The sequence below is a fragment of the Mustelus asterias genome, chromosome 2 (genome assembly GCF_964213995.1).
Source record: "Mustelus asterias chromosome 2, sMusAst1.hap1.1, whole genome shotgun sequence".
NCBI lineage: Eukaryota > Metazoa > Chordata > Chondrichthyes > Carcharhiniformes > Triakidae > Mustelus > Mustelus asterias.
Genome location: NC_135802.1, coordinates 70,186,286 through 70,200,699, shown reverse-complemented (window position 1 = coordinate 70,200,699; position 14,414 = coordinate 70,186,286).

The following is a 14,414-nucleotide window of genomic DNA, read 5'->3' as shown; positions in this document are numbered from 1 at the left end:
GCAAAGGAAAATATTCCCTAAAAATAATGGAACAAAAAAGCAAATGTAGAAATGACACAAGAGCTTGACAGATGGTTCTGTCACGATCCCAGAAATCAACCAAAACCTAAAAGAAAAACTCCTTTTGAACAGGATCAGCAGCTTTATAAAACAGTGTTAGACTCGACTAAAGTAGTGGCATCTCAGCCTGGTCATGAAGTGTGTATTAAGATGATATTTCAAATGCTGAAACATATATGTTTACATCAAAACCTCACTGAAATAAGATGGTGCAACAGTTACACAATAAGTATAACCGTGTAATAATTTGAAAATATTGCATCAATTGGACATTTATTGCTGTCTTAATCTTTTGAGTTGCAAATTAACGGAGAATGGACAGCCTATTGACAGTCTTCATTGACTTGTTTCTACCACTCCCATTCATTCACAGAAACGAAGGAAAAAATCAGATCAGAATATAACTACATTAAAGCATCTTCTTCCATGGTGCAGTCATGGCTCTTAAACCCACTGGTTCCAATTTTAATTCCATGATGTGCTGGGAACGTGGAAATAAGTGCACCCACCACTGTCAGTGGATTTTAAACAGCCACCTTATTATGATTTTACTTTGAGGTTTGCAGTCCAATCCATGACAGCGGGCATGATGGGAACTTGCATGATACAGTCTCTACTTCAGTATTTAAGCATGCAATTTGAAAGAGTTTAGATTGGGGAACCAAAGGAAAAGGAACTATCAGAATGGAGTCCGGATCACCAAAGTCTGTGCTTTGTTTCAGTGGTATCTTCCTGGAGATGTCACTGGGGGCCATGAGGAATTGTGAGAGAAAGATCCTCTTCCTACCAACAGAAGGAAGAAACCTGCAGCGCAGACCAAGAAGTGATGGTTGCAGGTAGCAGAGGAGAAAGTCTTATGCCAAACTCCTGGATTCAGTGCAGAAGGCACATTAGTAATCTAAGCAGGTCAAGAAGGTGAATACAGTGACAGGGTAACTGATGCCCTCTTGTGAATATGACCCCATCCACCATCCTGTCCCCTCCTTAGTACACCAAACATTTTGTACATCCACTAGCTTATGTCTATAGCCTGGTCAATCAAAGTCCTCATCTGGGTCCTCTGCAGCAGAATTTGTGTCTGACTTTGCCCTCTGGTGAACTAGCACTTGTGCTATCTTTGTTCCCAGCTCTGGCTGCAATGCTGTGCACCCTGTGAATCATCATGTTTATATGATGATATGCTCTTCTTGAATTTACTCATCGTGTCAGTATCTGAGCTGGTGCCAGTGGCTATAAAATGAAGCAATCATCACTGTCTTCTTGATCTTCCTTCACTGTCGGGTCAGGTTGCCTTTTTTGTTTACCTGAAAGCAATGAGGCACACGGGTACTGACGTGAGGAGGGGGAGGGGGAAGGAGGAAGTGCTAACACCACCTGCAGTGGAAGAGAGTGGGATGAGAGGTAAGTGGGAGGTAAGGAAGATAAAGTTTGAGGATACTGTCATCTTCAAGCATTGCTCTAAACCATTAGCCAGAGACTCTGCAATGGCTCTTCCAATGATAACCATTGTCTCCTCCATGCTGGTGCACCTCTCCAGCCCACCAGTTAGTTGCTGCACCTCTGTGCACCACCTTCTGGAAGAAAGTGGGAAATATGCCAATGAGTGCTGGGTGATGAGAGGTCATGGTTGAATAGCTGGTGATGTGTGTATTTTATTAGGTATGGCGTGTGAGGCTTGCAGTATGTGCTACCTACTGCCTTCTCACCATGAGTCTGGAGGGCCTCCTGACCCCTGCAGACACAGGACCTCCCTCCTCCTCTTTACTACCTCCTTCATCCAGTTCGAGTCCCCATAGTCAACCATTTTTTGTTGGTCAGCAACATTCCAAAAGATGTCAGCACCTGCAGCAGTCACAAGGCACAAGAGCTGCAGACTAGCTTTAAGCAATGCAGGTTAGTGTTAAGTAATGATAGCAAATAACATTTTTGGCCTCCACTGATGCATGCAGCATGGTTAGTGCTGGCTGCATGCAGAAATCCAGATAGTATGCAGGCTGCGCAAAGATGCCATGATGCTGGCATCATGTCAAATGGATGAAGGATGATTGCTCATCGTGATCCCTGTGCCCATTTTCAAAGGGTGTCCAATATAGCCCTCACAATGTGTTGCCTCTTTCAATCCTGCTTCCCAATCCTGCTACTGTGGTATGACAGTCGATAAAGGGATCTGCAATTGGATTTGATTGGAGGGAGAATCTGTCAATGGAATTGATCGAGACAGTGGGGAGACTGATAAAGGAAGTAATTGGGAAAGCAGGAGGTTGAGACCGGGGAGATTGAAGGCTACTTTGTGAAGCCTATGTGGGAGAGTCACATTCCCATTGTCCCACCAAGAGTTTAAAACCAAAGAAATTCTTAAGACTTACCTCAGCTGCTGGGTAACAAGCGGTGAGGGACCCCCTGTGTTGATGTTAAAAATAAGTCATGGTGTTGATGACGTTCAGGGGCTACGACTTGTCAAGTGAGCCCCTTTGTGCTTTTTCTGGGAGCCCCATTCCAGGGCCTGAATCACATTGCAGTGAACTGGAATAGGGTCCAGTTGTTCAATTCCGATATTTTATTTACCCCCTAACCCCACCCCCTTGTGTTTAGATCGATGAATGATTTAGTAATATGCAAATTACATAAAACCTGTTCTTCAAAGAGGGGGATCCCTCAGTCCAGGATCAAATCACAGCTTGATTCTTGCAGGAGTTACTCCATCTTACAGTTCCTAGTATAAGCATCTAGTGCTGAACCTAAGAAAAAATCTGAATCCGTTGATCATTTAAAATCAAAGCCAAAGGCCAGGATTTTCTGCTCCCGCCCCCAGCGGGTGTCATGGTGGGCAGGAGCAGAAAATGTTTCAAGAGCACGAAGATCTGTTTCACAACATGGTAACAGTTTGTGAAAGTGTTGTCAAGCCTCCTACAGCGGGGCACGTTTCCTGCCAAACATCAGGAACATCTTTTGCATAAATTATACTGTCACGCATGCTTATTAAAAGGGGTTTTCGCTGGAATCATCCCCCACACTAGATCAATAGGTCACACTGGCGTGCAGTTAGGCCGATGTGTTTCACAATGCTATATAAGCAACATGCCTCTGGTGACATCCACTTCATCAGAACTTTGAGGCTCATGAACCTACCTTGCATTGCGCAGCATCATAGCACCGCAGGTTCAGTGCAAGGCCTCGCTGGTTGGAGTCATACCTGGCACAAGGGAAGATGATTGTGGTGGTTGGAAATCAATCATCCCAACTCCAGGACATCACTGCAGGAGTTCCTCAGTGTAGCGTCCTAGGCACAACCATCTTCAGCTGTTTCATCAATGACCTTCCTTCCATCATCAGGTCAGAACTGGGGATGTTCGCCGATGATTGCACAATGTTCACCATTTGCAATCCTTCAGATACTGAAGCAGTCCATGTTCAAATGATGAAAGACCTGGACAATATCCAGGCTTGGGCCGACAAGTGGTAAGTGACATTCGCGCCACACAAACAGTAACGGTCTCTAACAAGAGAGGATGTAACCATGTTCCCTTTACATTCAATGACATTACCATCGCTGAATCCCCCACTGTCAACATCCTGGGGGGTTAACATTGACCAGAAACTGAACTGGCCATATAAATAATGTGGCTACTAAAACAGGTCAAAGGCTAGGAATCCTGAGACAGGTAACTCACCTCCTGACTTCCCAAAGTCAATCCACAATCTACAAAGCACAAGTCGGGAGTGTGATGGAATATTCTCCACTGGATGAATGCAGCTCCAACAACACTCAAAAAGCTCGACATCATCCAGGACAAAGCAGCCCACCTGATTGCTATCCCTTCCACAAACATTCAATCCCTCCACCACCAATGAACTATGGCAGCACTGTGTACCAGCACCAAGATGCACTGTAGGAACTCACCAAGGCTCCTTAGGCAGCACCTTCCAAACCATCACCACTACTATCTAAGAGGACAGGAGCAGCAGATACTTGGTAACGCCAATCATCTGGAAGTTCCCCTCCAAGTCACTCACCACCCTGATTTGGAAATATAACACTGTTCCTCCACTTTTGCTGGATCAAAATCCTGGAACATCTTCTCCAACCATACTCTGGTGTACCTACACACCTCAGAGACTGCAATGGTTCAAGAAGGCAGCTCACCATGGATGGCACAGTGGTTAGCACTGCTGCCTTACAGCGCCAGGGACCCCGGTTCAATTCCGGCCCCGGGTCACTGTGCGGAGTTTGCACATTCTCCCTGTGTGAACGTGGGTTTCCTCCGGGTGTTCCGGTTTCCTCCCACAGTCCAAAGGTGTGCAGGTTAGGTTGATTGGCCATGCTAAATTGACCCTAGTGTCAGAGGATTAGCTGGGTAAATATATAGGGCTGCGGGAGTGGGGCCTGGGTGGGATTGTGATTGGTGCAGACTTGATGGGCTGAATGGCCTCCTTCTGCACTGTAGGGATTCTATGATTCTATGATTATACCAGCACCTTCTCAAAGGCAACTAGGGAAGAGCAATAAATGCTGGCCTAGTCAGTGACGCCCAAAATCCTGTAAATGAATAAAAAGAACTGATGGGTGCCACCAAGAGCTATAGCACTGGAGTGCAGATCCTACAGCAGTGCAGGACCAACGTACTGAACCAAGGTCTCCATGATGGCCATGCATTTTATGCTGAAGTGCTGAAGCCTATGATACGGTGCGAAAAGCTGCCATTACCACTGGCTGGGAAAACTTCATTTTTCACATCTACCCTCGTACTTAGAATCATAGAATCCCTACAGTGCAGAAGGAGGCCATTCGGCCCATTGGGTCTGCACTGACCACAATCCCACCTAGGCCCTATTCCCATAACCCTATGCATTTACCCTAGCTAGTCCCCCTGACACTAAGGGGCAATTTAGCATGGCCAATCCACCTAACCCGCACATCTTTGTGCACAGAATGGAAAATTCCACCCAATATAATCCTGATATTCTCAAAGGTCCTAGTGAAACATTTTTACTGTGGCATACTCAATGCATCCTCATTTACAAACTCTCTTCCAAGTGCAGAACTCGTTTTTACTTGGTCAATGGATTCCTTGGACTGTGGGATAGTGTGGGTCAGTGGGTGAGCAGTGAGGATGGGAGTGAGCATCATTTAATCTGGCTCAATAAAGTCATCCTTTCATGAGAAAATCCAATGTGTCTTGGATAAAGGATTCACAGTAGTTTTTGCTGGGCCAGCCTTCATTGTACTTATTTGCTTTGTCTCTGTGATTCAGCTTTAATTTCATTCAATCTTTGAACTAAACCTTGCAACCCTGAAATGCAATGTAACCATTTTCTATTTTTTAGTACCTTTTGCTCACAAAACAATTAATCTGGCGGCTGTTGTGTGGATCAATGAGTGATCTTTAGTAATAGATTAGTTACATACAAGCTTATTCTTAAGGACAGCGGGATCCATAAGTATATCCCCAAATCCAGGATTGAATCAGAGCTTTATTCCTGCTAGGATTTACTCCTTCCATTTTTCCAGTTCTTTCAATGAGCAGCCAGTGTTTCTCCTCATTAAAAAGCTGAATCTGTTATTCATTTATCCTTAGAATTGCGGCAGCGTAGGGTCACAATCTAATTATAGAAAAATGAATTATTATTGAAAGAATCTAATTTTATATTTCCAGAAAGGGAAAAGATAGAAAGAGGAAATGCTATTATAATAACAATAATACAAATCTATATATAAAAATCTACTTATAAAAGTGCTTTAAAATGTACTTTTATTACCAAAAATGTATTTGAATTTGTCTATATAAAATAAATTACCAAAATGTATAACATATTTAATAAGCTTGGATTTATTCTTCGTGTACTTTTAAAATATGGGCTGGTCTTCTTTGAAATTACCGTCATGCGTATTCATTAAAAGTCTGTGGATTTGACTGAAGTGTGGAAAGATTGTTAAAAGCAAGATAAAGCTTAGTCAGCCGTGAATGTTTCTCCTTTGGATCACTCATTGATATTGTTTTATCAGAGAAAAAGCATAGATAAATAACAAAATTGTCAGTTAAATTGGATTTACAGTTGGAGGTGATGGGATAACAGTAAAACTAGCAGTGAGTTAATTTCCAACCAGCTTTGGTTGCCATAAAATTGGGTTTCCATTTGGCTTTCGCCCTCTAATGACTGTTCTGGAGCTCAGGAAAGAATCTCAAGGGAGGTAATTGTCGAATTGACAGGCATTGGAATTAAACTGGGCACAGGTCAGTCTTTTCCTCATATCCTAAATACATCTTAATTTACACCTGGGAATGTGATGAGCAGAATTTGGTCCCAGAAATACATTCCAATTTTTTTGTACTCAGTTAAGGGCGATTTTGAGTTTGAGTTAGCAGTGTGCGGGATCACCGATGTGGGCGCAAGATCCGACGAGATTCAGAAAACACGATCTCGCCAGTGAGATTGCGATTTCCGATTTTCAAAACCCCCCCCCCCGCAATGGCGGACTAACGTGAAAAATGTGGCGGAAGCCAGAGACCCTCATTTTAATATATTAGCATATCATCAGTGTGTGTTCATTTTGGAACTTCCCCTCTCACTAAATATTCAGTGGGTGCCACCCTGACGTCACGCCAGCACCTTTTACAACAGTTGTGTAAAAATATGAACCTGGCAATCTCACCTCCAAAAGTGATATCAGCGATGAGCGCAAAGGTCACCCTTCACTTCTTAATGCCAGTTACCTTCCCTACATGTCGGGATGCCTCTGGGTTTAAAGCGGTCTGGCAGCTGGCATGCAGGCAGTGGTTTCCGTGCACTCCTTGCTGGACTTGTGTCAATATCGCTGCTGAGAGAGTACCTTTCTATAGTGGGAGCTGGAAAGAGGGTGGAACCAGATGAATACACTGGGGTGACCATGGGGTTCTTGGGTGGGTTCCATGAGATGTCAGGCTGCTTAGGGCAGAGTCGGAAACTCATAAAAGGGGCACTTCCCTATCTCAGGGGGCCTGAAGGCCCTCTCTCTGGGGGAGGATGACTGCAGTGAGATTCGAACCCCACACTCAGACAGCAGTGTGAGGCCAAATGGGATGAGCTGTACTGAAGTTGAAGCCCACTGGTTATGGAGATTTGGCTGTCAGGGATTAGTGTCAGGGTGGCAGGCTGTTACAGATGGGTGGCTCATTTAATCTGCAGCTCTTGTGAGGTGGAGGAATGAACGATGAGGTTGGCAGGCCAGTTGCAGTCTTTACTCAAATCAGGTGTGCTTCGCCTGCCACTAGAGGAAGCCTGTTACCTGTCAAACTTATCATGAATGTGCCACTGATTGAAGCCCAGTTCACCGAGACCTGCCATGCAAAATGGCATTAGTGCATCACTAATTAGGGAAAGGTTACTCACGTGAGGCTTGAGGGTTCTCACTTTGTCTGTTGCTCCCCCTTAGCTCTCTGCACAGGTGTGGTCCTGCTCCTTACTTGCCAGCTCAAGGGCTTTCTGCTCAAAGGGCAGAGGCATCTCAGCTTGGACATGACTCCAGCTGGCTATGCCCACTCATAACAGTTGTGTTCAAGTTTGTCCTGCAATGAGATAGATGAGGAGAGTGTAGGCAGGAGTCCTGTACAATGCTGATGAAGTTTGGCATGCATGGGACTTGAGTGGGAGCAGGAATGTGAGGAACAGATTGGCTATTGGGATTATGGAAGTTGAGGGTGGGGGGAGGTCAGGGAGGTGTTGGGAATTCGTGAGGCAGCTGGGTGAAAGATCATTGTGGAGCTGTAAAAGGTGTGTTATGGAGTGCAGCACGACACAAGAGGGGGCAGACTTACCTTGGCTGCTCGAAGAAGGTAATTCACCTTCTTGTGGCACTGTTGCCCCCCCTCCTCTTCAGCTATGGTGGCCCTGCCTCCCAGGCAGGAGTGGTGACCTTGGTGAATGGATGTCTGCAGGAAAGAGTTGGAGGACATCAAGCCTGTATCCAACACCACCCAAGAGCTTAGTGAAGGCTCCTTTGGAAAATCTTGGTGCTGGCTTCTTTACAGCCATCCCCTCGACTGGACAAGTGGTGGAGAGGCATTTAAAAGAAATGACCCACCGATTTGATTTGATTTGATTTATTATTCTCACAAGTATCAGTATACAGTGTGAAGTATTGCTTCTTGTGCACTATACAAACAAAGCATACTGTTCATAGCGCACATAGGGGAGAAGGGAAGGAGAGGGTGCAGAATGTAGTGTTACAGTCATAGCTAGGGTGTAGAGAAAGATCAACTTAATATGAGGTAGGTCCATTCAAAGGTCTGATAGCAGCGGGGAAGAAGCTGTTCTTAAATTGGTTGGCATGTGCTCTCAGACTTTTGTATCCTTTTCCCGATGGAAGAAGATGGAAGAGAGAATGTCCAAGATGCATGAGGTCCTCAATTATGCTGGCTGTTTTTCCGAGGCAGCGGGAAGTGTAGACAGTGTCAATGGATGGGAGGCTGGTTTGTGTGATGGACTCGGCTATGTTCACAACCCTTTTGTAGTTTCTTGCGGTCTTGGTCAGAGCAGGAGCCATACCAAGCTGTGATACATCCGGAAAGGATGCTTTCTATGGTGCATCTTGTAAAAATGGGTGTCATTACTACTGAATACTTTAAATTGAAGAATATTCTTGCATTAGCGGTACCAGAGCAAATGCTCTTAAATGACAATTATGCAACACTATGCAGTTTCTGTGCATGTTGAGTAATTTTTGCTCAGCACTGACGGAGACCATGCAGTGTAATTTGTAAAATCAGCATGAAACCACTTCAAAGTAGCCGTCATTGTACTTTGGCTTAATTAGTTCCATTAGGTGATCATAGAAATCATAGAAATCATAGAAACCCTACAGTACAGAAAGAGGCCATTCGGCCCATCGAGTCTGCACCGACCACAATCCCACCCAGGCCCTACCCCCATATCCCTACATATTTTACCCACTAATCCCTCTAATCTACGCATCCCAGGACACTAAGGGGCAATTTTAGCATGGCCAATCAACCTAACCCGCACATCTTTGGACTGTGGGAGGAAACCGGAGCACCCGGAGGAAACCCACGCAGACACGAGGAGAATGTGCAAACTCCACACAGACAGTGACCCAAGCCGGGAATCGAACCCAGGCCCCTGGAGCTGTGAAGCAGCAGTGCTAACCACTGTGCTACCGTGCCACCCTGAAGTTGAAAAAATTCTCAGGTACATTAAAGCTGTTTTCAATGCATTTCCTATGGCCTGATTATAAACAGATATCTAACTGTCCAATCATGTCCAAACGTTTGAATTTAACCAGATTTGAATGATGGTGAGTGGAACCTTGTTTTCTCCAGCTATGGGTCTGGTGACTCTGTTCTGTCAGTGTGTAAGCAGGTCTCAGTCTTAAAGCCACACTATACTGATTTGATGCTACTTATCCATGGAAATGTCTAAGTACAGATTTGGAACTTTGGGGAGCATTGAAATATGGTTGGACTGTTCCGAAGCAGGAACTCTTACATATGTCACAAAAGTACTTTTCGTCTTTTCCATAAACTAGCACCACTAACTGTGTTTTACATCAAGGGCAGAGTAGGAGAAGAGTATTCTCAACCTTGAGAATTATCAAATTTGTTTTCAGCAATACCATAAACTTGTTGTAAATATTGAAAGGAGTCAATGTGGAATGAACCTGAAGGAAATGTTCGATGACATCTGGTTTGGAGACAAGGATAAAAGAGAGTGAGGAAAGCAGGGGAGACACAGGATAAAAGAGCACAAGGAGAGTGGCAGCGGTTCCCCCTCTCCCTCCCGCCCCCCCCCCCCCCCCCCCCCCCACCACCGATCCCTGCAGAGTGGCAGTGGGCCCCTCCCCCATTAGCCACTCCCCAATTAGCCCCACCCCCACTGACCCACCCCCACTGGCCCCCCACGCCGGCACTGCCCAATGGACTTTGCCCAGGTGCCGGTGTGACACTTCCACTCTTCTAGACTGGCATTGCCCAAGGGGTACCCACCCCACCCTTGCCGCCGGTGCGAATCTTTCCTGGCGAGGTCATAAAGGGGGGCATGCTTGGACAATTGAGTGCCGGGTCCGCTAAGCAGATGTAACCTGCCTCCCGCCCATTTCTGGTGAGAGGTTGACTGCGCCGGAAATCCAGCACTCGTAAAATGGCGCCAGTCGCAAAAACCGCCGTCAATCGCACTAAGCACTTTACACCCGACTTTACCATCGCATCGCGCCCAAAAACAGGTGCAACGCGATGGCAAAATCACCCCCGGAGAGGATAATGTGGGAAAATGTGAAATTGTCCATTTTGGCAAGAAGAATAATAAAGAAACATATTGTCTAAATGGTGAGAAATTGCAGAGTTCTGAGATGCAGAGAGACCTTGCTGTCCACGTACATGAATTGCAAAAGGTTAGTATACAGGTACAGCAAGTAATTAGAAAAGCTAATAAGAGTTTTATCATTTAACAGGAGGGGAATTTAATACAAATGTAGGGAAGTTATGCTACAGTTATGCAGGGCTTTGGTGAGACCACATCTGTAGAACTGCGTATAGTATTGGTCTCTTTCTTTAAGGAAGGATGTAAATGCATTGAAATCAGTTCAAAGAAAGTTTACTAGAGTAATACCTGGAATGGGTGGGTTGTTTTCTGAGGACAGACTTGCATCCATCGGCATTTAGAAGAGTAAAAGGTGACTTGAATGAAAAATATAAGACCCTGAGGGGATTTGATAGTGTGAATGTGGCAAGTATGTTTCCCCTTGTGGGACAATCTAGAACCGGGAATCATTGTTTAAAAATAAGGTAATTATTTTGTCTCAGGGGGTTGGAGTCTTTGGAACTCTCCTCCTTGCAAGGCAGTGGAGACAGAAGATTGGAGTTCTGGCCACACATGCCCCGAGACCCAAAATCCCCATCCGAGGTCAATGGACCTTTAAATGGTCCACCAAATTTTCTGTTACACCCACTATGATTCCCGTGGAAGACGGGACCAGAAAATCTATCCCAGGATCTTTGAATATTTTTAAAGCTGAGGTACATATATTGTTGATCAGCAAAGGGGCGAAAGGTTATTACAGGTCAGCAGGAATGTGGAGTTGATGTTAAATCAGATCAGCCATGGTCTTCTTGGATGGCGGCAGATCAGGCTCAAAGGGTCGAATGGCCTACTCCTGCTCCTGATTTGTATGTTCGCATGTAGATCTTAGGCCGTACATATTTTCAAAGTGGCAGCAACCCAGTTCGGAGGGGTGGAAGGGTGGCAGTGTGGGGCCACTGCGTATGCGCCGATCTCAGCATTGGCAGATCGGTGCATGTGCAGTAGCCCACTCAGCACACTGATGTCAGCCTCTTCAGTGGAAATAGGCTCCACCCCCTGAAATTCAATTATATTCAGGTTGGCGACCTCTGCAGTGCACAGACTGTGGGAGATTCTTCTCTGAACTCCCACTGAAAAAAAACAGCATGAGTTACTCCAGTTTTCACACAAATTCGACACTTAGAATTTTTCTGGAAGAATTCCGGCCCATATATTCTGCTGTTGGCCTAATAAATGCCAAAAACTTTAACTACAAATAAATGTTTGTGAGGCACAATAGAGCAAAGAGATTTAATGATGATTTTTTTCTTTTTCAGCGCAGTTGGATCTGGGCATCTCAGACAGATCTGTGTACCACTTTCCTTTCTAGCAAGAATGCCCTTTCAATGAGAATGTACCCATCCTCACTGTGGAAATGACCCCATCCGCAGTGTGAGTGATGAGATACCCAGTTCAGGGTTAGCTAGCTAGCTGATGGAACGTCTGCTCTGTCACTCCTGTACTGGCAGTCAAGGCACCCAGGAATTCAAGGGTCTTAGTCAGTGTTCCCAGAAGCTATTGTGCAGGCCACTCACAAGGTGTCTTCTTTAAAATACACCCCATTCCTACCACCCTTGCATGGCCATAGAAGGAAAAATTAAACGTATCAAATATTCAAATGAATAAGAGACGCACAACAATATATATAATATATATGGGACATTTTTTAAATATACCTTTAGTGGAAATTGAAAGGGCTGCTACCAGGCACTTCACTAAACTCTCATCTTTTTAAATTAATTCTTGGGACATGGGCATCGATGGCTGGCCAGCCTTCATTGCCCATTCCTGGTTGTCCTTGAACTGAATGGCTTTCTAGGCCATTTCAGAGGGTAGTTAAGTGTCAACTATATTGCTGTGGCTCTGGAGTCACAGACCGGGAAAGGACAAGGATTTCCTTCCCTAAAGAACATTAGTGAACTAGATGGGTTTTTCCAACAATCGACAATGGTTTCATGGTCATCAGTAGATTCTTAATTCCAGATTTTTTTATTAGTGAATTCAAATTCCACCATCTGCCATAGCAGGATTCGAACCCGGGCCCCAGAACATGATCTGAGTTTCTGGATTAATAGTCTAGCGATAATACCACTCAGCCATCGCCTCCCCTTAATATCTACAGGATCAGTTATTTGCATCCCTCAGGATATGATAGAGCCAGATGCACATTATATTTTTGGTTGCAATCAGTCGTTAAAATAAGTAGGTTATCTTGCAGTTAAGACAGCTATCATTTAGTTTTCCGAATTCTTCTCAGAAATTGCTTAAACCAAGAATCTTCCGGTGCTCATCATTTTCCATTCATCATTGCGCTATTGATAGTGTCAATTGTGGCTTGGTGAATAGCACCCTCACTTTCAGACTCAAGAGGCTGTGGGTTTGAATCCCATTCCAGAGATTAGATCATGAAATTTCACCTGACATCCTAGTATAGTGCTCTGGAAGTGCTGCACTGTCAGAAGTGCCATCCTTTGAATGTGACTTTAAACTGAGGCCCCATTCAGGTAGATGTAAACAATTCTACTGCATTATTGGAATAACAATAGGGCTATCCACTGCTCTGCCCTGGCCGATATTTATCCTTCAATCGCTAAATACAGATTTTCTAATCATTGTCACATTGCAATTGTGGCTCTTGCAGCGCACAAATAGGTTCCTGTGTTTCCTAAATGGTGACAGCAGCTACACTTCATCAAGTACACCATTAGTTACAAAACACATTGGACAGCAATTTTCAAAATAAAGTGGATGTTGGTTTAGGATTAGCATAAAGGCAAAGAGACAGTGTTGAGACATCTGAGAAAAACAGAGCTCTGCTCATTCAAGAAGAATAATAACTAAGGCCATGAAAAAGGCTATAGAAAGTCCTTTCTCTTTTTTATGTAGCAGATAGATAGAGCTCTGTATGCAACCAAGACTGAGGGACCAAGGTTCTACCAGGAAGTCTACCAGTCCAACTCAACTCCACTCTTCTCTGGAGTTGCAACTTCAGGGAAGAGTGGAACACCTGTGGAATTTTACTCTCAGAGTTTTCCAGAAGGAGTTGTTGAGCTGTTTGATGCTTGTTACCTATAAAAGTCGAGGATGGCATGAAGTGTTGAACAAATAGAAAACATTACTCTGAAAAGTGCGCTTACTGAAATATTATTTTATGTATTTTTCATTATTTTACCCACATTTCTTTTAATTAGATTTATTCTAAAGCATCATGGAAAAGCAATTACACCACTTGCATTGATGATCCAAATTGAATCTAGTTGCTAATTTTCTGCTCTATATTTTCCAGCTTTCTTATTTCAAATCTTTTCCAAGAATATGCCCTTAATTTAACCCTAAACAAGCACTCCTTGGTGTGAATTTATCCATGTCTTACATTATCGGCCATGCCAGTTAAGATGCCCGGTTATGTTCAGTGGTGGTTGATTTTGCAGTATGGGACTACACCCAGTATAGTGGCTGTGCCGGGCCTCACAGCTTCACTCCATTCTACTAGGGAGTTTGTTTGATTAGAACTAAGAAACCTAAAGCCATTTTCCCCCAATATTGTCCCAGAAAGACTATCGACACCACACAGGGCAGATTTTATCCCCAGCCAGGACCATGGCAGCAACATCAGATGTACAATGGGCAAAGGATTATTAACGATGTACTTTTCAGGGTAATGCGTTGGAACCTCAACACTCATCTGGTTTTGGGAAGTACCACTTCATTCTTTCTTTCTCTCTCTTTCTTTAGATTTAAATGCATTTATCCTAGCTCTTTATTAGTTTGCATTTGTATTACATTGAACCATAGAAGTTTATAACGTAGGAGACCATTTATCCCATCATGCTTGTGCAAGCTCTTTGCTCATGAAACCCAAAGTGAAGACCAGCTGTTCCATTAATTTTTGAAACTACTTCTGTATTGTTCTCTACACATATTTGAAAGCTTGTGAAAGTGCACTCATTTTCTCTCTGTTTGCATTTTTATATTTTCAAAGTCAGGACTGGCTGCTGCTCCCCCTGTGAATGAAAAAAAATTCA